Source organism: Neopsephotus bourkii, unplaced genomic scaffold (genome assembly GCF_033783945.1).
Source record: "Neopsephotus bourkii isolate Nb327-2 ecotype Australia unplaced genomic scaffold, CSIRO-AGI_Nbou_v1 NB_1637, whole genome shotgun sequence".
Classification (NCBI taxonomy): Eukaryota; Metazoa; Chordata; class Aves; order Psittaciformes; family Psittacidae; genus Neopsephotus; species Neopsephotus bourkii.
In genome coordinates this window covers 25,533-48,989 of record NW_026902112.1, presented here as the reverse complement: position 1 = coordinate 48,989, position 23,457 = coordinate 25,533, and the positions used below count along the sequence as shown (strand labels likewise).

Genomic DNA, 23,457 nt, shown 5'->3' with positions numbered 1-23,457 from the left:
GAGACTTTAAGATGGATTGAACACATGGCTGACAGTTAACTGACATAATGCAAAAGTCATAAACCAATGCCACTCCATTGGTTAACTTTCTTTTTTGACTCCTTGCTTATACACTTGTATAGCAACAAACACTCCCACCTCATACCACGAAAGAGGGATGATAATTTCCAACTGAGGGAAGCAACACAAAAGTTCTCACTGAGGCAAGTCATGCCTTTTTCCTACCTCCCTCCCCAAAGGAACACAGTGAAAAGTAAAATAATGAGGATAATGGTAAATAATGGCAAGGATTTCATTAGCTGGCAAATCTCACAGAGTACATGCAGACATGATGATGGATTCATAATGCACCCTAATATGGTTATTCCTTTTTGAGGTATACCTGCATGACAGCTACAGACACTACAAACTTCAGGATCCCATTGTCATGGGCCAAATAAAAACTTACATATGTGCTTTAAAATTTGAGCTGTCATCTTCTTCACTATGAGAGTGGTGAGGCACTGGCACAGGTTGCCCAGAGAAGTCGTGGCTACGCTGTCGTTGGCAGTGTTCAAGGCCAGGTTGGATGGGACTTTGACTAACCTGGTCAAGCAGAAGGTGCCCCTGCCCATGGCAGGGGGTTTGGAACTGGATGATCTTTAAGGTCCCTTCCAACCCGAACCATTCTATGATTATTAGGAGCAAATGTGTTAGGCGCAGTAAAGTTTTGAAAGCTGTTTTTATAGTTAAATGATGCCAAGACACGTTCTATTACCTCTTGATAGGCAAAAAAAATTAAAAAAAACCCATCCATCTTCCTCAAAAAGATGCTTTTATATATTTCCAGAAACACACAGGTGATACGTGCAAACTTATGTTAAGATAAAAAGCAAGCTTCCAAGCCAAAACTACAAATAATTTCTACTACTGAGCAAACCAAAGCAAGAAAATGCTTGCATAAATCTTGCAACTATGCTCATCACTCTGCTTCAGCTACATGCATCCTGGTCTTAACATTATTGAGATTTAGAATTAATGATCCACTAAGATTTATAGGGCCAATTACACCTCTCAGCATTACCACTTTGGGAGCCTCTACAACCTTAAACAGACATTAGAAGGTGACTCAGAAAACTCTCATTAAGTTCAACAGACTTCAGATGGGGCCCTTTGCCTAAACAAAAAAAAGAGAGAACTCCTAAAAGGACATGGTTTAGAAAATCCCACCTTTATCAGTATTTCTATAAAACTCACTGGTTTGGATTTTTGTGGTTTTTTTGTTTTTTTTTTGAGGGAACTGCCTACTTGCTAGTTGAGTCCAGTTGGATCCATTTTTTTCCTTTTCCATGTCTTCCAAAAATGTCGAATAGATAAAACTGGATCTAGCACTGGTCATTATGCAGTGGGAAATAACAGAATAGTTTAGTGTATTAATGCAAGTGTGACAGATACCACTACTGCCTGATGTCTAGAGGGACTGCTCAGTGTTTGTAGAACTGTGAGGAATTCACTTGGCAACATCCATAGTAAGGAAGAAGTCCCTAAATTAATATTGCCCAGTTGTGGTAACTGAGGTGACTGAAATCATCTCTGCTCATAGGTAGCATCGCACACAGATTGCTCAATGTAGACAATTTCATATGTTCTTGTGTTTTCTTTCCCTCTTTTCACTGTCATGGCTTTCTCTGAGCAACCCAAAGTGCTGAGAGTGATGCAAGTCACTGAACAGCAATCACTCATGTTTCACAACAAAAGAAAGTTTTGAAATGAAGGAAAAGGATAACTTTATATATATATATATAAATAAATGATAGACAAACAGATGTGATCAAAGAAGTTCTGACCTCAAAACTGTTTCCTTCACTTAAGGATTCTTAATAAAAGGAAAAGAAATTACTAAGGAGATAGCTAGCCAGACTTCTGCCCGGTATGAATTAAGCCATTCAAGCAGACACAATTTATAATATAAACACCAACAAGCACCTTTAACTAAAGCATCACTGCCAAATGCCACCATAATTAGGCTAGAAATGCTGTGCTTTGAATCATAAATAGGATGTGTTCAGCCTTATTTTCTATATAGAATCATGCCATCTAAGCGCAGGCAGCAACATTTATTGAGAAATTCACTGAAAGATAACAACTGATTTAAAAGAGGTTCATGTAAGTTTAGTTAAGAAGCAACTTTTCAATTACTGAGATAAAATCATGGCTTCTCTCAGGAGGAAAAAAGGAATTACATTTTTCTATACACTACATAAAGCATATGAAAGCTTTAAGAATAGTCTTATTTCACAAACAGTATCAGCTTCCTACTAATATTCCTTAACTCTGTTTTTCCCTCCCTCAAGTCATTTTCCCAATTATTTTTAACATTTTCTTGATTGATTAATAAAAAGCAGCTTTCCTGCTACAGATAACAGGTCATAGAATTCTCTCTTACGTTTACACTATTGAGAATACTAATGGTTTTATTTTCTTTCACCATATCTGCATGGCTCTGCCCAAGCATTGACTTCTTCTGCATTGAACTCCTCATTGATCTCAGGCAGCATGAAGATGACAGCAGGACATAAGCACTAAGTTCCAGTCCTTCTAAACTTGCATGAGGATCTGTAATTAATAAACCGGAAAGCCTCTGTTAACTTGCATTAGAAAAACAGCTTGTCTTGAAAGGCTGCAGATCTGGAAAAAAATACCATCTTCAGCTCTTCTGAATTCACTATCAAACAGGTTAGCATCCTTATTTAATAAGTAATATACAGCATCATTATCTGATGCAGAGGGGATACATCCAGACTGTCTACTTTAGACATGTAACTTCACTGTGACTTAACCTTGTAATTCTAGGGTTTCTGTACTCTCAGCAGATAACTCAGACACCTGAAGCAGGCAATTCGGAGCCCAAGGGGCTGCACTTCATATATTGTGAAAGCTCCTAATGCAGGCACAGGAGCAAGCCTGTGCAGTCCCCACGCACATTTTAGCACGCTATCACTCTTCATGCAAGCCATGCATATGAACCAGTGTTCGTTTGCTATTTCAGCCTTGACACCTCATTTCATTACCTGCATCTCCAAGAGTAAGAAAAACAAACCTATGTATGCAATACACCTCTTTGGGCAATAGAAAATCTCAGGAGTTAAAGGGCAAGATGTACACATAAGAAGAACTGACATTTCTTCGGCACAGAAACCTGGAGACATGTCATGAACATATATTATCCGTCTTAAGATAACTACTCAAGATCCTGATGGAGTTGACAGTGCAATCTTGTCACTCTCCCATCAGACCACCATCAGACTCATGCACAGCAGATCTTCAGCTCCAGATCAGTCTAGTTCTTCTAATACATTCCATCCACCTTCCAAAAAAATTTATTAGTTTAAGAAGAAAAATAAAATAATCTGTATTCCAAATAATAGAATTACAAAGACAACACAGATCTTTTGGAGATAAAACAGGAAAGCACGTATAGCAGAACATTTAAGGCCTTACTAGACTGGAAAAAAGCCCACTTTTGTTGAGAAAGTACTGCTGTTCGTATGCCTTTAAAGACCAAAACAAAGGCTTTCTAGTCATAAGCCATCATAAAATTATTGGCTGATCACCTGCTGCCTTGCATGCACCTCAAGCTGTTTTTCCAGCAAGATTTGTTCACTTAGATTGCACAAATGAATGTGTCTCTTAAAATTAAAAAAAAAAAAGTAAAAATTACCCCTTTGAAAATAGCTCCTTAATCTGCCATCCTTTCAATAGGACTGAAGTGCTCTTCACACACATAGTACACAAGCATCTTGAATTAGCAGGGAACTATTTTTAAATACATGAAGGGTAAGATATGAAATTAGTTTCATGGGGAATGAGAACCTTAGAGATTATTTACTTTCCCTTAATTACTTTGACTCACCACTCATTTAGCTTTTCAATAGTACTATCTCTTTCGCACTCAAATTTTGATACTGAAGACATTTAAGTGTGGTTTTCGAACATTTAAGATTATGGACCTTAACGATACATAACCACATTTCTCAAATTGACTTAACCACATAAAAAGATGATTAAAAGTCCCGTATGGTACAAATATTCTTTCCTGTGGAACAACTGCCTCAGAGTAAGGATCCCTACATAAAAGCAAGCACCTTTCGTAAAGGAAGAGCATGAAAACTCTGACAGCTGTACATAACCATTACATGGGCGCAGGCAGCCTCCTATACTACTGATCTTCTATAATTTGAGGAGCAAAATGAAGATATATGTATATATGAGAAAATGTTTTCGAGATCAAGAAACTCAAGTGACAGGACAGCCTACCCCAGTCCTGATCCTGAGAGAGAAGCTTAAGTTTCTAAGCCTTAGAACAAGAAGAAATTGAGTGTGACCATACAGCATTGATGGGCTACATCCACTCCCCATCTTTACTTTGCATGACACAGGCATATTTCTGTCACTTGCACACAAAAAAAAGAAGTTAGAGGAGATGAAAAGGTATTCCAGAGAGAGAGTACCTGTGTTAAATCTCAAATATAAAATTAAAGAAAAATAGTAACAAAAAAATAAGGTCTACATTCTAATCCCTGTAGAAATAAATTAATTAGGTTCCTTATGACAGAGTCTCATAATAGAAAAACGTGGGAAAAGTAAATAGAAAGGATGAAGGGAGCAAAGAAAAGGAAAGTAATAAAGAGAACACTGCATTAAACAGAAAACAGGAAGTTCAAAATACAAAAGAAATGGAGATCACAGTAAAAAGTCATGGGACAGACAGATACAAAGAGAAAGAGATAAGAGGGTTATCAAAATGAAAGAAGAGAAGCTGTTTAAAATGATAAATAGGTACATAGGTATGTCGGTACACATGTAGGTAGACAAATAGATGGATAGATAAATAAAATGCAACCCTACAAACTACCACAACTCCACATTCCTCCCCAGAAATTATTTTAGAAACCCGAGCTGGAAGGAAAGCAAGTGAAATTCACCTCACTGGCTAACAAAGTTTCATTCAACGCTGATGGCTCAGGGCTCAGTCCTATCTCTGTCAAGCAGTGGGACTATTTTCCAGAACTTCTAAGCTCCCATGGGATTAAGGCTGAGCTAAAGCAGCACCCGAATGATTTTCTGCACTTAAACACCTGCGACATTGCATACCATGGCAGCGGCTCTGGATTTTTTAGGATGACTAGTCTTTACTATGTAAAAGAATTAAAAGGCATAAAAAACACCATGGTACTACACATAGTAGCACATACTATTGCCACCATGTAGCTGAAATTATGAGTTCTCCCATTAAGAAGAGTTATCAAACCATTTATCTTGTTATAAAGTACTAATTATTCTTCTATCAGCTGCCAATGACTAATTAATCAAAATTAAAAAAAAAAAAAAAAGAAGGGCTGTTAAAGCAATTAGCAAAAGAATCACCATGAAATAGAGTGGATTTTCTGAAGGATTTCCAGAGATACACGGTAAGAAAGAAGCTTTGGGTTCTCCTTTCCACCACTGAATATTGCACCATTACAACAAACCAACCATTGCAGCTGAGAGAAAGACCCTGAAAAGAATTTCTCAAATTGCTTATTAGAATATAATAAATATAAACAATAGACAGAACAAATTCTCTTGAGAATGAAGTATTGCTGGGGTTTGGATCCCTTCTAGGCTGCTAAGGTTGCTAGGGAATTTCAGTTAATGGTGTATTTCCATATGAATGTTTGAAGAAGGGGGGAAGGGTTTGCAAAACTGAATCTTAAGCCTGGAGTTTTCTTTGTGCTTCAGAAAGAAAGATGTGATGCTCTTGTAAAGCTGAAATAGCACTCTTTCAAACTTAACTGTATATTATCAAAGATTTTTTTTAGAAGAAAAACTTAGACAGAAAATGTTTAAAGAGGCATTGTGAGGAAGAACTTGCTTCTCTTACTGTGGTCAGTTGCGATGCACCGGACTTCCCATTATACACACTCTAAGGGCAACAAGCAGTTTACAAACCATAGCAGCTTCATTTTGCTTTAACAGATAAAAGCAACAAGTTTATTTTGTTTTAAACAGATTTTATGTCCATTTTTCATAGACCATTAGAAAGCACATTGCTGTGGGCTTCCCAATGACAAATACACTGAGGCACAAGCAAGTGACAACACACTTTGTACTCCTTGACATGGATGAAAAAATTCAATTCAGCTTCTTTTGTTTTTCTATCTGAAAGAGAAACGTCTGCACAAAATGTGTTTTAGCCCTATTTTCTGAGAACGAAGCTTAAACAATGCTCTGTCTGTATCTTCATTTGTTTCTCTTTCCTTCTTTTCAATAACTTTGGGTGACATTGGTCAAGAGCATCCAAAACTGACAGAGAGCAGAGTCCCTTCATTTTCATGAAAATAAGTGGCTGAATAATAGAGAAAAATGAAATGCTCCATGGTTTGAATGGTAGGTACTCAACTTTGCATCAGAAGATCCACAGAGCAATCACCACCAAAGCAGAACCTGCAGAGAACATGCTGGCTCCAAGCTCACACAATCACCACCATTTATCTGGTTATTCTACTCATTCTTTAGAGTATTTTTTCTTCCAGTATTCAAAACACCCCAACTCAGGCAACTCTTATTTACTGCAGTATACAGTAAACACAGACATGCCTTCATTGGCAGCTGCTGTGACAGTTGATCATCACACCACAGTATTATCTTAATAAACTCTCTCAGTCCCCAGGATCTTTGTTCTTACAGAAGTGACCTACAATTGGTCACCCTGGATCTTATACAAAGCATGACAAGTATAGAGGTTATATGAGTTAATTGCATAGTGACTGCAAAAATAGTGTGCTTTCTTCCTTTCAGCAATGTGGTCTTTCTCTACTGAAAACAACTGGAGTTACACTGTAATTCAAGTTAATGATAGAACTGTTTATTTGGGTAACTCTATCATTATTTAATATTACCACCATACAAGCTTGTCTGTATGGTATTCGACAACAAAATCCAAGTTAAACAGCCTCCTCCAGAATGAAGACAGTATTGGATTAATTAGGTAAGTTGATACACATGTAGAAAACAAAGATGAATATCCCTTTTATAACCATATTTAAATCCCACAAATAAGAACCAGATTTTAATTTGTTATTGTAATGTAAATCATAAGTATCTCTTGAATTACTTAAAATTTAAATAACTGGAGATCAGAATATGGCCCCATCCATCTTGACAGAATATTTGACTCATTACTCATGTAAAAAGGATGCAACCACTATCAACACATAATACAGAGGAACCAATTAGTTTTCTAGGAGAGTTCAAAATTCTCTGCCAAAAGAGCTCACATTCTGGTACTCTTAACATATTATGTTATTTTTATTGGTCTACATGCTACTTTGGCTACTAGCTAGGGAGTGAACATCTGCAGAAAAGCAGAACCTGGGGTCTAATGGACCCTCCGTCTTTTCCCCACACACTTGCCAAAATGCAGGCAGCTTTCTTCCACTGACCAAAGAGACACTGGAAATACTGCAAGAGTCTATAAAGCTTTTGCTAGCTAAAACAAACCACAGACTAGTGAATTAATTTTGTAACAGGAGTATTCCTCCAACATGGTCCAAAACTGCAAGCATGCAACTCTAAATAAAATACACCAAAAAACAAATGTCATAGCTGAATCACAAGTCTCCAAACTGCCTTGTCTACCATTCTTTTAGCGCATTTTCAGTTGTGCTTTTAACAACCTGGGACATGTCTACATAAGCTTTCTGAAGACATTTTCTCTCTACCTTTATGATGCTTTTGCACTATCCAAGGCTGAACCTCAAGTTGTGTTAGCAAGGATTCAGGCATGAAAAAGTGAATTTATCAAAATGTTTCAAGCCTAACTAACATTTCAACATGGCAAAATGCTCCATATTGAGCTGGGCAGGGAAGAAAATATTTTTAAGTCTGAAACATTCATGTTTAACTGCCAGTGTCTCCTGTAATCTGTCTGCTAGATATTCCACTGTTCTGACACAAACAGACCGATCATCCGTATTTCAGCTTAAGTTATGAAACCATGCTTCTTCTGACTGTCCCACTTCCTTTCATCCCACTCACTGTAAGGCTTTGTGAGAATCACAGGCAAATACAGCTGGAAACAGCTATGCAACAGCATCAGCTGCATCCTTTAAAGACAACACAGTTAACTCTACCACGCTCTTGAAGACTTCAACTGGCAAAGGCCCACAGTGTTCATTCATTCCATTCTAGGACCCCTCTGAATCCCTACCATTAGAAAACTTTTCCTAAACTTGTTTTTTCTTGCAACATATTCAGCCTATTACTTTTATTCTACTCACTGAGGACACTGCAGATTTTTTTTCACCCATGTCAGAGTTCTTCCTGGTCTTCATCTCCATCCAAAGCATTAATCTTGCCATTCAGTTTCTACAGCTGCTGAGGCCTCCTTCAATATTTTTTTCAAATATTTGGTGTTATTTATTTGCAAGTTAGAGGAAGAAAATTTCCATGTGATCATGGAAATTTTCCAGTCATCAGGCTGTAGCTGGCCAAAATCCTTCTGAAGCCATCATCAGTTGCCTTCCTAAGATTACTGATTCTCTGGGGAGTATCTTCCTATACAAATTTTTTTTACAAAATACACATTCAACTTCAGTTTAGGTAAACTGGCATTATTGAGGATCACAGAGTAGAGGCAAAAAATAGAGAAGTATCTTACTCACAGGATGTCCAAGAGTAACCGAAAGAAGGAAGCATAAATACTCTTTCTTCCAGCCAACTCCTAATTACACCAGTACAAACCTACTTCAGAAGTTCTCATTTCAGTTTTCTCCTGCCTCTACTACACTTGCTCCTCAGGCACTTACAGAATACCTCCTCATTGTACAATCATCCCATGGCATCCCTTAGAGACACAGCTGAGAGTGTTACAAAAATCTGTATTTGTCCTTGAATGGATGCTTAGAGCCACTCCCTGAACACTTTACATATTCACTGAACCACCTTGCTTTAATAGAAGTGGTTTTAGTTCTGCATTTCCCTTTTCCTTTACCCATTTAACAGCAAACTAGTAAATTTAAATGTCTTTAAAAGGGCAGTACACACAAGCTTACCTCAGGCTTACACATCTCATTCTATATTGTTCACTTTGTGTTATGCTGACAGCAATGCCAACATGAAAAGAAGTTTCTTACCAAGTCTGTAGCCATCATTTTCCTAGTGTTTAAGACAGGAGCGGCTAATACTCTGTGTCCTCCCTGATAACAAAGACAAACTGATTTCTCTAGCACAAAATAATGCTGAAGCCACTGAAGCAACTTAGAACAGTGACTTCAGTGATCATCACAGCTATAGTTTAATGATGACAGGGTTGTCAAAGCATCTCATCTTCAGGATTATCAAATTCAATCTTCTGCTTTGAATTCAACATTGAGTTTCACCTGGCAGCCTGCCTGACATGGAAGAACCAAGAGAAACAGATTTTTTCTGCATGATTTCAAGATGACCACTAGTCTTTTCTGTCTAGCTACTCGTGCAACATTTATAGTCTAGGTACAGAAGAACAGTTTGATCCCAGTGGGTTGACTGATTCACGTCACACTACTCCCTTTATTCATGGGTGAGATGAGCCTGAAAATTATTACTTTTATCATTTCTATTTTATTTGTAGTGTGTGGTACCAAACAGAATCAACTTTGTTATTACAGAAAAGGTAAACCTAGTTGTGAAACTGGCCTTGTACGAAGCTGTCCTGCCAGATGTGCTGCCTACTTCCAGATTTGAACAAATAAAGCCTGCAGTTCTCCACGCTCTTCCTTCTCATTGCTATCCATGGAGAGAGGATTACATTAAGCAGCTACTCTGTTCTTTCATTATTGAGCCTTCTCTTTCCTTTTCCCTAGACACTTTATGCAGTTACATAATCTCCCTTAATATTTTCCAATAAACTTGAATAGAAATGCCCATTTTTCAGCTTTTCTCTTTTACTTAAAAAATGTCAACAGTTACCTTCCTGGGCTGAAGTTACAGCTGCCTTCTATTTTGCAAAGGAAACAATATAAACTACACATTACATACCTTCTGCAAGATGATACAGAAGTTAAACAACCACATCATGAAAAATAAAACTGCAAGACCCAACTAATGACATACGCACCGCACCTGGTTTCACATGTTTTTTCTGTAATAGTATTAGCCTTACACAATTGGCAAGAAACTGGATAGCTAAGTAGATTGGCAACAGTACACCAAGGCTTTCACCTCAAGTGTATCAGCTCAAGTTCAGCCCAGCTCTCTCTAGGAACTGAAAATGCATGCTCTCTCACAGGCTGACAACAAAATAAAATGGTAATGGCTATCTGGTTCATACAAAATGGGAGGTGACACTGCAGAAAGAGAGTCATCACCATAAATGACTTAAATAAATGACATAAATATTTTCTCTTACTGTTAAGATATGAATAACCTTGAACCAAAACAAATGGCCAAGGGTGCCTTCATTTCTACAATGAGATTAACTTAAGAGATTGTCATTTTAGGTTAGCTAAGGGAAAGCCAACATAAAGAAGATTCTAAATCAAACGCACTTCCCAGGACCTTTAATTCTTCAGCTTTCACACGTAACAGCCTGCCACCAACACCTCTGTTTACAGATGGTGGAAGCCAGATGTGCACGTTCAGAAGAGGCGTTAACATGCATGAATAGACCACCCATTTATAGCTAGTAATTCTGCACAATGTACTTGTGCTCATCTCATCCAGGTGCCCAACATCCCTATTTGCCAGCAGAGGACCATTAACACAATTTTTTGATGCATCTATAACTGCATTACCCTGGGCTGTGATCCCCACAGATTTCACTGCTAAGCAAAGGTCACACCTTCAAGGAAAACTCTCAATAAACTAAGTGGATCACTTGTTCAGAAAGTGCTTTTCTGAAACTCTTTCTTCTGAGACAGTGTTGAAGTAATGCCAGCATCCATCATAAGTGATCAGAAAAGATTAATCCATGGATCTTTGCCACCAAACCACAGGCCTCTACCACTGCCGAATGAGGGGGAATTGCTTCTCTTGGTAGAAAATAGCAAGCTCTTATTCTATATGCAGAGAAGCCACTGAATTAGGATATAACACAATTTCACAGAATGTCTGACCAGCAAAATATTAGGAAGCAATCTGCTTCTTTCAGATGAAGCAAACTTATCTGTCATTGCTGAAATACTTCTTATAAGGGCAAAGTACCAGTACCCATTCTAAGAGCATGCTTTCATTCTGGTCATAGCATTCCACCTCCCTAAATCCACCCCACACCTTTATCAGCTACTTCTATTTCATTTCTTTCTTGCTTCCCTGAAAGAGTGCTTCCTAACAAGAATGGGTGAGTCTAAACAGAGTTGTAAAAAATACTGTTAAACCTTCACTGCATTCTACCCCAGGCACAGCTGTTATGTCCTGAAGCATTTTTACACTGTGTGTAGGACACAGGCCCCTCTAAAATTATACATAAAGCCAACCCATCATACCAAACTAGTTGTATGTTATCCATTCTGTCCATGAAGGAACTGTTCCTCATCATGGATTAATGAGATCTAGTCTATAAAACCCTACATTCTAAATGCTAACACTATGTTAAAAGTACCTGTATAAAAATGCTTTTAAGCCTCATTTAACTTAATTCTAAAAATAAAGATCTATTAACAGAAACAAGTTGTAATTAAGATTGTTGTTGACCTGGCTTCTCCCTGCAAAGGCATCAGAATAACAATCTTAAATTTACACATTATAGATTCACAGAATCTTAGAATAGTTAGGGTTGGAAAGGACCTTAAGATCATCAAGTTCCAACCACCCTGCCATGGGCAAGGACACCTTGCTCTAAACCTTATTACCCAAGGCCTCATCCAGCCTGGCCTTGAACACTGCCAGGGATGGAGCATTCACAACCTCCCTGGGCAACCTATTCCAGTGCCTCACCACCCTAACAGGAAAGAATTTCCTCCTTATATCCAATCTAAATTTCCCCTGTTTAAGTTTTAACCCATTACCCCTTGTCCTATCATTACAGTCCCTAATGAAGAGTCCCTTCCCACCATCCCTATAGGCCCTCTTCAGATACTGGAAGGCTGATATGAGGTCTCCACACAGCCTTCTCTTCTCCAGGCCGAACAGACCCAACTTTCTCAGCCTATCTTCATATGGGAGGTGCTCCAGTCCCCTGATCATCCTCGTGGCCCTTCTCTGGACTTGTTCCAACAGATCCATGTCCTTTTTATGTTGAGGACACCAGAACTGCACAAAATACTGCAGATGAGGTCTCATGAGAGCAGAGTAGAGGGGCAGGATCACCTCCTTCGACCTGCTAGTCACGCTCCTTTTGATGCAGCCTAGGATACGGTTGGCTTTCTGGGCTGTGAATGCACACTGAAGCAGGCTCATGTTCATTTTCTCATCGACCAACACCCCCAAGTCCTTCTCCACAACCCTGCTCTGAATCTCTTCTCTGCCCAACCTGTAGCTGTGCCTGGGATTGCTCCGACCCAGGTGTAGGATCTTGCACTTGGCATGGTTAAACTTCATGAGGTTGGCATCAGCCCACCTCGCAAGCGTGTCAGGGTCCCTCTGGATGGCATTCCTTCCCTCCAGCGTATCAACCGAACCACACAGCTTGGTGTCATTGGCAAACTTGCTGAGGGCGCACTCAATCCCACTGTCCATGTCAGCGACAAACATTACATCCAAAAAGACTGATCTTAGACATACTTACACAGAAGAGTGTTATTAACATACACAAGAAAACCTAATTAAACCAATCTACCCCATTTTATTACCAGCAACTACCACACTTGAGCCACCCAATTGTAAAGGTTCCTGTTACCTACCTTATCCATCCATCAACAAATTATCCACCCATCAAAAACAAGTCCCTCAAACATCAGCAATGCATTAGCAGGAACTTTCATCTTAATCCTGATGTTCTCCCTAAGAAAAAAAACACCAAACCTTCTTCCAGCTTCATTCAGTCTCCTTCTCAGACCTCCATCACCAATACTGTCAACCACCCCATGGAGACAAACACAAGGGCTGAACCTGGCTTACTTGTCAGAGGATTTGTTTTTAAGCAGTCACCTGGGGTGTATTGGGTGTGTACTGCTTTTCAATAGACAGACCAACTTTTTCTGCCTTATTCTGTGCACAGAAGACCTAAACCTGGCTTCCACAACTTTCAAAACACCGCTTTCTTGCGCCATCAAGTACTTAAACCAAAAGTTGATCTTACCAGCCAGCTCTACCCCAGATCAGATTTCCCTTGTATGTCATACTCCTGCAAGAGCACTGTTTTAATCATTATCACACAAGGAAGGGTTACTCTGAGTCACCTGTTTTTACCTTATGATTACCAAAATAGGCCTTGTTTAAACAATTGTCTCTCAGGTATCCACAAATCATGGCAAAGGAAAATCCACCTCCTCCTCTACAATTGGCATGGCTCTTGGAAAACATTCCCTGATGATATCAGTCTGCACAACAATTTTTTTTTTTCTGAATAACTGCTTCACATAAAATGAATTGCCAGAAACCAGTGTAATAATACCATTCAAGGCAGGGGTTCATCAATAAAACTACTACACCTTAAACCTACACCCCTCCTGGCTAAGTCTTCTCTCAGTCTACATGGATGACAAAAACATTTAAAGCAAAGAACCCTAAGAAAGATCGCTCATATGTCTCTCCTCCTCTCTAAGCCTCTCCCAGAAAACACATCACTGATGGCAGTTGTCATCTGGACTTCCACTGCACACAAACTAGCCAAATCACAGAGGACAGCTGGTGTGATATCAGGGCATCATGATGGGGGCACGGGAAGGAAGCAGTTGTACCTGCTATCCAGCATTGCTACCTGATGGCAGTCAGCTTCCTTAGACAATCAAACAAAATGTTGCGGAAACTGTCAACAAACAAGAAGCTGTCACCTCTGTCCCCTTTACACCATCAGCCATGCTCATTGTTTTCAAAAGGGAAAACAAATTAATAAACCAGAGCTGTTTACTAAAAAACTCTACTGTAGCAGATGCTTTCACATCCAACATCCCAGCATCGACATAACCTGAGCCCACACGATGACCCTGTTCCTAGTCATGCGTTTATAAAAGTGTGAAACCCAACTGTCTTGGCACTGGAAACCACTTGGCCAAAGTATGAACATTGCAATTTAATAAAAATCAAGTCAAGTATAGTTGGCCGAGTATCCGACCTAGTTTCTCTTACAACCTTCAGCTGAAACTAACCAAAACATAGACACAAAAAAAAGGCTGATGGATCTTGTACTCTCCCCTTGAAAACACAGAATTGCCTCCTCCAGTCATTTGCTAGTGACTTGCATACTCTTATTTTAAAGATCTGAAGAGGCATAGGGGGCTCTCACTACACCTGGACTAACACAGACACCAATACAACTTTCTGCCCAGAATTCATCTTAAGCTTTCATTTCCTCGATTTCACCATTTAGTTCTAGCTAAATTATTCACTTATTATTCTCTCACGTAATGCACCAAGAAACACCTAGATTCCTTTGACTAACATACATTTCAAATATCTACATATAGTTTACCTATCTCCACATATTCAGTGCCAGACTAGAAATATGTCTATTTTTTAATATTTCCCCTCAAGCTAGTTCCTCCAAACACCAAGTTATTTTGTTACTCTTTTTTGAGCTTCACTCAAATTGCCAATACCTTCCTGCTACAACGTTCAGTCTTCAGATGTGCTCGTGTGTATAAAGCAAGAAACCCACCTCTCTGTTCACAGACATGGTACCTTTTTCTCGGCAGCTCAAGCACAAACTGTGCTGTTCTGTAATCAATTCATACTGCAGACTCATATATTACTTCCTGATGGGTCTTAATTCTAGATCCCTTCCAGCACTGCTATTACCTGTCAGTAAGTTCCCAATTTAAGAGCCCTTGCCCTGTGAACTTGCTTTTTCTTCAGATTTGTTCCCTTCTCTCTACTATCTTGTATGAAGTCTCCTGAAGTTGTTTACTCCAAAGCCAAGACATTAGTTTCAAAGGTTATAGGTTTTGTTTAAGCCCCCTATTCAACAGAGCATTTGATTACATGCCTAACTTTAACCACATGCTTAAATCCAGTTGATCTCAGCAAGCAGAGATGAGACTAAGCATATATACAAAAACAAACAAAAACCCCCAAGAAGTTAGGCATGCAAGTCAGTGTTTTGCTGAAGCAAATCCTCAGTTTCTGTAATCACTTGGATGGTTTATTTTCCATATTTGGCAAGAATTGACAGCTCAGTGCTTTTATGTTGCAGGATTTAAAAATGAAGCTTCAAGACAGTCCAAAGCTGACATCATGCTTTTGTTCCTTTCTTGAAATAAGAAAAGGAAATAAATATCTAAGTAAATATGCAACTGTACGGTAATCGTTAAGACTATAGAATTGAAACATGCACTAAGTAACTCCATTTTCTTGTTATTGCAGTACCCTCCTTCAAAAACATATTTTAAAAGCAAAATCTGAAAAAGCGTATGTATCCCAGCAAGATACTGAGCACATTCCCAGGTAGCTCATTAGCCACAACCATCATTAAATGGTGAGAACAAAGCTGCCCATTTCCTATCAACCAAATGCCTTTAAATGCAATGGGCTTCACACACTGTTCCACGAAAGATGGGTTTTTAGGGGGAAGAGGGTACCAGCCTTTTGTTTTAGTCATGGGTTGACTATTTCCATCAGCAGCCAACCCACATGGCAGCAGATGTAAGATTTTACATTCACCGCCAGCCTCAAATGCAGTTGGCATAATGGGAATTTCATGGAGAGTATTTAAAATCATTTCCAAATGTGCTCCATTGTTTACATGCAGAATACTACACAATCTTTTTCTCCCCCTTGTTTCTACTTTTTGTCTTCTTTGCCTTCCCTCATTCTGCTGCCTGGTAAACACAACAGAGGCTAAATGGGGCCTGCAATTAGGCAGCCATACCAAGCTTAATCTGCGGGCTACCTAACTGTGAGATTCAAGGTTTGGAAGGAGTGCCATCTGAGAAAGAAATGGAGAAGAAAAATTGGAAAATGATTACTTCCTCTCCATCCATAAAGGCTTCCAAAATTCAATTAACATGTTCTGAACTAAACCAACCACACATGCTATGGCCCTAAAATGTGTGATTTCAAACACAGACAAAACGTAGCTGCCCACTGATATTTCTCAGAATTATAATACTCCAACTATTCCACTTCCACCTTTCTTATTGAAGTGGCATTTCTTGGAATACTTTTGTACCTCAGTACTTGAGATGAACCAGAAAAATACCTATAGGCAATATAAATGAATTGTATGCGACTGTGTATTGGTTCTGTTAAATAATGCTATGAACCCCAAGGTTGCTCAGAGAATGCTGTTCCCACACCTAGCACAAACGCTGTTCTTTAATAATGCATATATGTTTGCTGCCATCCCCCCCAAAAATTTTTCTTGTGATATTATAGTTTCCCAGGTGGAAATAATACCTTAATTTTTACTGATTCACCAGTGTAACTAACAGGAAAATTATCACTGGTTTTATTTGCAGTGTGATGGCTGGTGCAGATGGTAACTGGATAGCAAAGAATTGTAGGTAAAACTCGGTGAACAACTTTTTGCCACTTTCTCCTATAGAGGGAGGAAAGGTGGCAAAGAGACAAAAGTATAGAAACTCCTTTGCTGCACTGTAGATACAGCTACTCATCTGTGCCTACACACCTCCTTTCCCCACTGCTGTTCAGCATCCCCAGCAGACTCTAAGCACTAACACCGGCAGGAAGGATGAAACCTGCTGGGCAGTAAGCACCGATACCAGGTTAGATCCACAGCTTGCACTGTGTGCACCGATTTTGTTTTCCAGATAGATGGCAGTGCACAAAGTGCATCTGAGATTGGTCCAGGGTTGAGATGCCATTTCAATGCTCAGACACTTTAACTAAGGGAATTACTGCATTATCAAAAGCACTTTTTAGAAAGATCATGCCTTAGGAGCCAATCCTGCTGCACTGTGATAGCTCTAGCCCTTTGAAGGGGTGAACTGGGTGCCAAGAACGTAAACACAGCAAAGCAGCCCATAGGATTTATTTCCTGTTCCTGTGAGAGGCAAAAGATGTTTCTTTCAATACATTCTAACTAATGTAGTTTAAACACAAAACTAGAGGATGAAAGTCCAAACAGATACTGCATTCTGGGTACTGGAGATGAGAAATCTGGTTTTCAAGGGTCTGTAATAGCACAGATTTAGAAATAGTCCAGCAATAAGAACAGGGTATTTCAAATCACTCTCACTGGGAAAAAAAAATCTACAGTTACTACTTAAATATCGTGCCCACTTCATTCTAACAGACACCGGTAGAAAGCTAAGAGAGCAGAATGAAATGTTAACCGTTTAACTGCATTTACCCCAGCAAATCCCTTTCTCACAAAAGGAGACTACTACTATAGCAGCTGAAACAAATAGAAGCAAATTTCACTGCACAATTAGTGTGGAGGTTTGACACATAGCTATCATGATGTGGAAGCATCCACCATCGTTTTGTTTTCTGTTTGCAGTAGGGGGTTGCTAGGAAACAAAATACTATTGTCTGATTTCATGATCTATCACCTGGTTTGCCTGGCAATAGAGTCTTCTAAATCTATTACTGGATTATTTTCTGTTTTACAGAGAGATTAAAACTAGCATCAAAGCACATGCATACAGAGAGGAATGGCAAAAAAAAACATCTCAAAATTCAGGGGAAAGGATGGATATATTCCAGGTTAAGGAAGACAAACTATAATGAGGAAAAGGGAACTTAAGCAGGCTGGTGATATTTATATACACATACATTCACACGTGTATCAACGTTCCTCAACTGTGTCTATAGTTTTGCCAACTTGTCAAAGACTCTTTTGCTCCTGAGGATACAAAACGTCCTCCTACTGCTTGAGAGCTACTGTGCACCGCAAGTTCTGCAAATACCACATGCTGCAGAGTGCTTGGTGCGGGAAAGCACACACACTGGAATCATTTTTGTTCTTGGAATTCAGATCAGGGTTGTTTCAGTGCCTTAATTTCTTTATGCATTCATATATGTTCTACACATTTGGACAGAGAGAAGAGTTGGAGACAATTCCCTACTCCCCTCCTCTTCCCCCCTCCTTCAGTTGTAACATAAATAAATAAATAGATAAACAAATAAAAGCATCAGGAAAAGAGATCTTTAAAAGCCACAATAGTAAATTTCATGTATTTTTACAGTGGCAAGTCTTTGTAAAGCAAAAGATTAAAAGATCATTAAAACCAGGCTAATGTGGATACCTGTCAAAGCATCCTCACAACACAACACGAGACCTCAACAACAAAAACACCATCATACTAAAAAGCTGAGAGAGAGATGAAGAGAGTTCAGAACAAAGCCATAGAGAAAAAGCTTTTTAAATAAAACCTGCAGAATATTTGCTACTCTTTTATGTATATCTACAATTTCACACCATGCACAACATGCACTATTTCAAAGTCTTTTCAACTTATTTGTTAATGTCTATGCATTTTATCACTCCATTTTAAATGTGAGGGGAAAGAAAAGAAGAGGTACATTGCAAAGGACATCAAAGCTTTTGACACATTAGAGCAGAACTTCCAGTGATTAAAAAAAGGAACTAATAACACACAACAGAAAATACACAATTCCTGGGAAGGACCTGAAAGCTTCTTGTCTCTCTTGCCCAGGGATGGATTCATTCAGCCTCTATCCTTCCTCTCAGAAACCAGGAGCCCTCACCAAAACCACACTTAGAATTGAAGAACAAAAGAGTAAAAGGCGAGAGAGCTTCTTCCACCCCAGACAACAGCAAGCTACTCCTAGCGATTCTAGATCAAAGCACGGAGAGATGGACACGACCCACAAGCAATCCCAGCCCTCGCCAAGGCAGGACACGGCTATTCCACAGCAGGTAACCCACAACACCACCACTTCCAGCTACCAACCGGTGCCCAGCGGTTCCACTGTTCCTCACCGCGGCACACCGAGGTCCTACCACCTCCAGCTCCGCTGAACCCTGGTTTAAAGCCCTCGCTCAGGGAGCGGGGAGGAAGAGGAGGAGAGGGATGGGACAGCCGCCTCCCGAGCTGCCATCAGAAACTGTTGGGCAAACTGCAGCGGCGCTGCCAGGGACCCACCGAACTCTCGGTGGGGAACTGGGTTCGCAAGTGGGAGGAAGCCCCCGGCTGCCTGGGGTGCGCTGCGCGGGTGCCCTAGGGGGGGCTGCCCGATGCGGCGGGGCAGCGGCGGGCGCAAAGCCCCGTCCGCCAGCTGCAGCAACAACAGCAATTAAAACAATAACCATAAAAAGGGGGCGGGGGGGCGGTCTAAAGAAATAAATAAATAGCCCGCTAGCGGGAATGGGAGAATAAAACCCACCCTAAACAGGCGGACCCCAAACAACAACACAACCCGGCCGCCCAGGAGAGCAAACTTTCTGACTCACCGGGGACAGCCGGTGCCCTGGTGGCGGCCGGGACTGGGCTCGGCCCCGCGGCGGCCGGAGAGCACAGCCGAAGCCGGGCGAGGCGGGCGCCGCCGGCGGGGCTGGGGCAGTGCGTCTCGGCTGGCTCCAGCCTCCCTCCCCTTCCTTCTTCCCTCCCTCCCTCCCTCCGCGCCTCTCTCCCTCCGCAGTGCCAGCCCGGCCTTTCCCGGCCGGGAGCCGCCCGCGGCGGGCAGCCGCCGCGGGACCGCCGTACCTACCGGCTGCCGGTGCGGGGCCGCCGACCAGCGGGAGCAGCCGCCGCCGCCGCCCCCCTCCGGCTGCTGCCGGGTCCGGCGGCGCTGCAGCAGGCGGAGGACGCCCCGCGGCGGCGGGGACAGCGCGGAGCCGGGGTGCGGGGGGCCGGGGTGGCGGCGGCCGCCGATGCACAGGCAGCGCGGTGCCTCGATCGGTGTGTGTGTGAGTGAGTGTGCCGGGGAGGGATGCTGCTAGGGACCGAGGGAAAATTCTCCCCTCCTAGCAAAGCCGCCGACAAATGGCAAGGCAGGTGTGCAGGGGAGGCACTGCTCCCGGAGGAGGAGGAGGGAGGAGGAAGGGGGAGAGGGGCGGTGAGGAGGGCGGGGAGCGTACGGCGCTCAGCCCGGCGGCAGGAGCAGGCGGGGGGCCTCACGGCATCCCGGGGACAGCGGCCCCGCCGAGGGGGTCCCGAGTGCCGCCTCTGGGGCGGCCGTGGGGCCGCAAGAAGCGGGGTGAAGCCCCGCTGGGTGCCAGGGGCAGTGCGCCCTGCTCCGCTTGTGGGGTGGGAGAGTCGGTGGTGAGCAGCCAGGAGCGGTCCCGCAGAGCCACGCGGGGACGGTGGAGGACGGGGAGGGGGGTCGGGACACCCTGGAGCCGGGAGTGCGCCAGGCGGGACTCCCGGCAGAGCATCCTGACGCGACTCTTGCCGGAGGCCGCCCCTCAAATACACCCGACCGCTGTTCTCAGCGCCCAGCGTAGCTTTGGGAGCTACACCGCATCCGATGGGATTGGTGCTTCCTCTGGAAACTCTCCCTTGAGAAGTAGTTGCGTGTCTTATCTGCAAAAGCTCCCACGCCCCAGTTAGCCCTGTCTTAAAATCATCACCCTTCAGGGCAAGATCTTGCTGTTGCAGGTCTCATTTCTTTCTCTATTCATTTCCTAGGCAGGAGATACCTCTCAAGTGTGGCAAGAGCAGGGGACTTCACCTTTTGTCCTCAAAGCTATGGGGCAGGTGGCCAAGGACAGCCCTTTCCAGAATAAAGTGCTGGGCCCAGGGGCCTGGTGGCAACAAGTGCTTCCCCAAAGCCACGTGCTACTGCTATAGATGCGGTCGAACACCTTGTCAGAGCAGGGAGTTAGCAAAGGCTTTTGTGGCTGCATCTCTGCTCCCTTCTGCAGAAGGTGCTTGCTAATCTGAACTCTTCCTGCTATTTGAAAGGGAAAAGCCTGTTCTTCTCCTGGCCTGAATTACCATGCAGAGCTGCTGTAAGCAGTCCCTTTCCTCTGGAGAGATGGTTGTGATTTAGTGCTGGAGAGAGCCTTTATATGCCCATTTATAATACGTTTCAGCGCACTTCTAGGTGACGATTAGTTGGTAAGTGAAAAGTGGCTGAGGCTGAAAGGTGGAAACTAACATCAGATACTGAATATTGCACACGGCAGCTATGATTTCTAGTGGTAGGAAGAAAATCTGATAGAAAAATCTCCTGCTTCTCTTTTTTCACAGTACTTTTTTGCCAAAGCAGTACTGAATTACATCCACAGGTACTGGGCTAATTACATATGCTCAACCAGCACCTTTGTTTGGGTTTACCAGCAAGCACACTTATGCAACAAAAGCAATTTCCACACCGCTGGGCTCATCTGATTTAAACAATACTGGCTTGTGTTGCCTGTATGTAGCTTTTCTCCCTTGGCTGGCAGGGTTAGTGTCACAGCTTCAGTTTGAGAAGTGACAACAAATAAAACTGACACAAATTTCACTGAGTAACACAAACACACGCGTGGAAGATGAAAGACAGGATGGCTTAGGTAAGTGTTAACTACCTTTGCTGAGGAGCAGAAGCTGCTCTTGGCCCAGCTATGCACATGTGGATTGCTGATTCCCTGACTGGTCATCCCTTCTCTTTTTAATGGTCATACAGATAGCTGAATAAAGGAAAAGTTGCTGTAGTGTTTCTGTTGAGGCAGACCTGATGAAAGTAAGACATGATTATAACTTGGGCATCCTTTTCTATATTTTTGACAGTAAAACACATCTGTTCAGTCTTCTCAAGCACAGGCCTTAAGCCTGTTCATTCTTAAGTGTACACCTTTTTGGAAAGCACAGAGAAAACTTGCAAGGAAATTCATGCACAACTCATCCTTCATATGTAGTGTAAACCAGCTTGTGAAATCAAGGACTGCTTAAAAAAAATCACACAAACTCCAGTATCTGAATATATTTCCCTTATTTGTATTAAATTTACATCTTTATCTTTCTCCTGACACTGAATGCAATTGTGCTCGGAAACACTGACACACACATACACCACCACACGCTTCTCTTGACTGTTGCATAAGCCTTGCTCAGTATAAAACAGAGGTAAAAGAAAATGTCTCTGCCAGTGTCAGCCTTGTTTAATGTAACTAACAGAGGCATGAGAACACTTGATAAGGCTATTTCATTATGACAGTTTTGGATTGCTCCCTCTTTACCTCCCACTGCCTGAAGCAGTGCGTGCACATACACACACATGCACAGATCTGTAGTAGAAGATGTTGCCCTCTTTGTGTGATTTTCCCTAACACTTTCAGGATTCATCTGCTATTCCTAGGTTGGTACAGTGCCTGGTTCCAGCCAAGGCCTCACATTGTCACATTCTGAATAGCTCTTGGGAAGTTGCTGGCTTGACCCTGAAGACTTTATAGTCTGATTTTTTAATAACTGAAGGATTATTTTGTTTAATTTTAAAAAGCACTCATTTTAGCTGTCACATAACTATGCATTATACCCCAAGACTTCAGTAAGAGCTGCACAGACACATCTGAGAGCACAATTAGGCCCTCCGGACCTTTTAAAGCTTCAGAAATAGTCATGTGTAATTCCTTCTTCTGTGGATCCTGCAAGCTTTAAGAGAATTTTTGAAAGCTGTAAATTCCTATTTATCCACTAAGAGGCTCACAGGCAGTCTTCCCCTAATGGAAACAGAACTGTAAAGCTGAAATATTAATATACACAATATGATACATTATGCAGGGGTAGACCCATCGGAGCCAATGAGGGGGCACAGTGGCCATGCTGCTAGAGAGCCGGCACCAAGCAGGGTCTCTGTGCTTTCTTGCCTTCCTGCACACGGGCTTCACCATGTGGTTTATATTAGCAATGTATGGTTCTGTCTTTAAAAAAAATAATGAAAGAATATATCTGACCTTTGAATCCCTCATGTGCATTGGCTGGCAGCCGGCACCAGCAAATCGGAGGGCATGGTTTGCACTAAGTACGAGGCAGCTTCAATAACTGTGCTGTTAATATGCAAATTTCAGTCCTCCATCGACTGTAATCCCCTGCCTCTGATTGGCTTTGGTGATTAAAAATATTCAGGTTGTTTGTTAGCAGGCAAAATACACTCTTCAGGTTCCCCCTTAAGATGAAGCATTATAAAGCCTCGAGAATGTACATGCTGGGGACAGCAATGAAGGAAGAAAAAAGAAGCCAAGAAAATGGGATTAGAAACATAATAAAAGGGGAAACTGCATTTGAAAATTCTCCTGATTCCCTTTTTCCTCCTGGCTTTCTCTTGGGAGTTTTGCCAGTGACTGCAGATGGGCCAGTTTTGTTGATTTTGTTTTCAACCCTTGCCTTCTACATACAATGGTGTGCTCAAGTTCGCAGCCCAAGACTTGAATTCGTACTGAGAATATCATTTTGATGCTGGAAGACATGTGCACATCTGTCTTCATGGGTCAGCTTTGCTGGCCTGCAAACA

General features: G+C 41.7%; 1 protein-coding gene across 5 annotated transcripts in view; it reads right to left on the bottom strand.

Moving 5' to 3' along the window:
• The window catches only part of ENOX1 (ecto-NOX disulfide-thiol exchanger 1), a 375,494-nt gene extending 355,383 nt beyond the window's left edge, over nucleotides 1-20,111 (bottom strand). Inside the window, exon 1 of one of the 5 annotated variants that reach the window (XM_061374279.1) lies at nucleotides 19,732-20,111. The gene's annotated coding sequence lies outside the window, so the exon portion shown is untranslated. Of the gene's footprint in view, nucleotides 1-18,688; nucleotides 18,719-19,474; nucleotides 19,604-19,731 lie in introns of those variants that run through there. The other 4 variants (XM_061374278.1, XM_061374274.1, XM_061374275.1 and 1 more) reach the window with 4 other exon arrangements.
• Nucleotides 20,112-23,457: the final 3,346 nt, after the last annotated feature.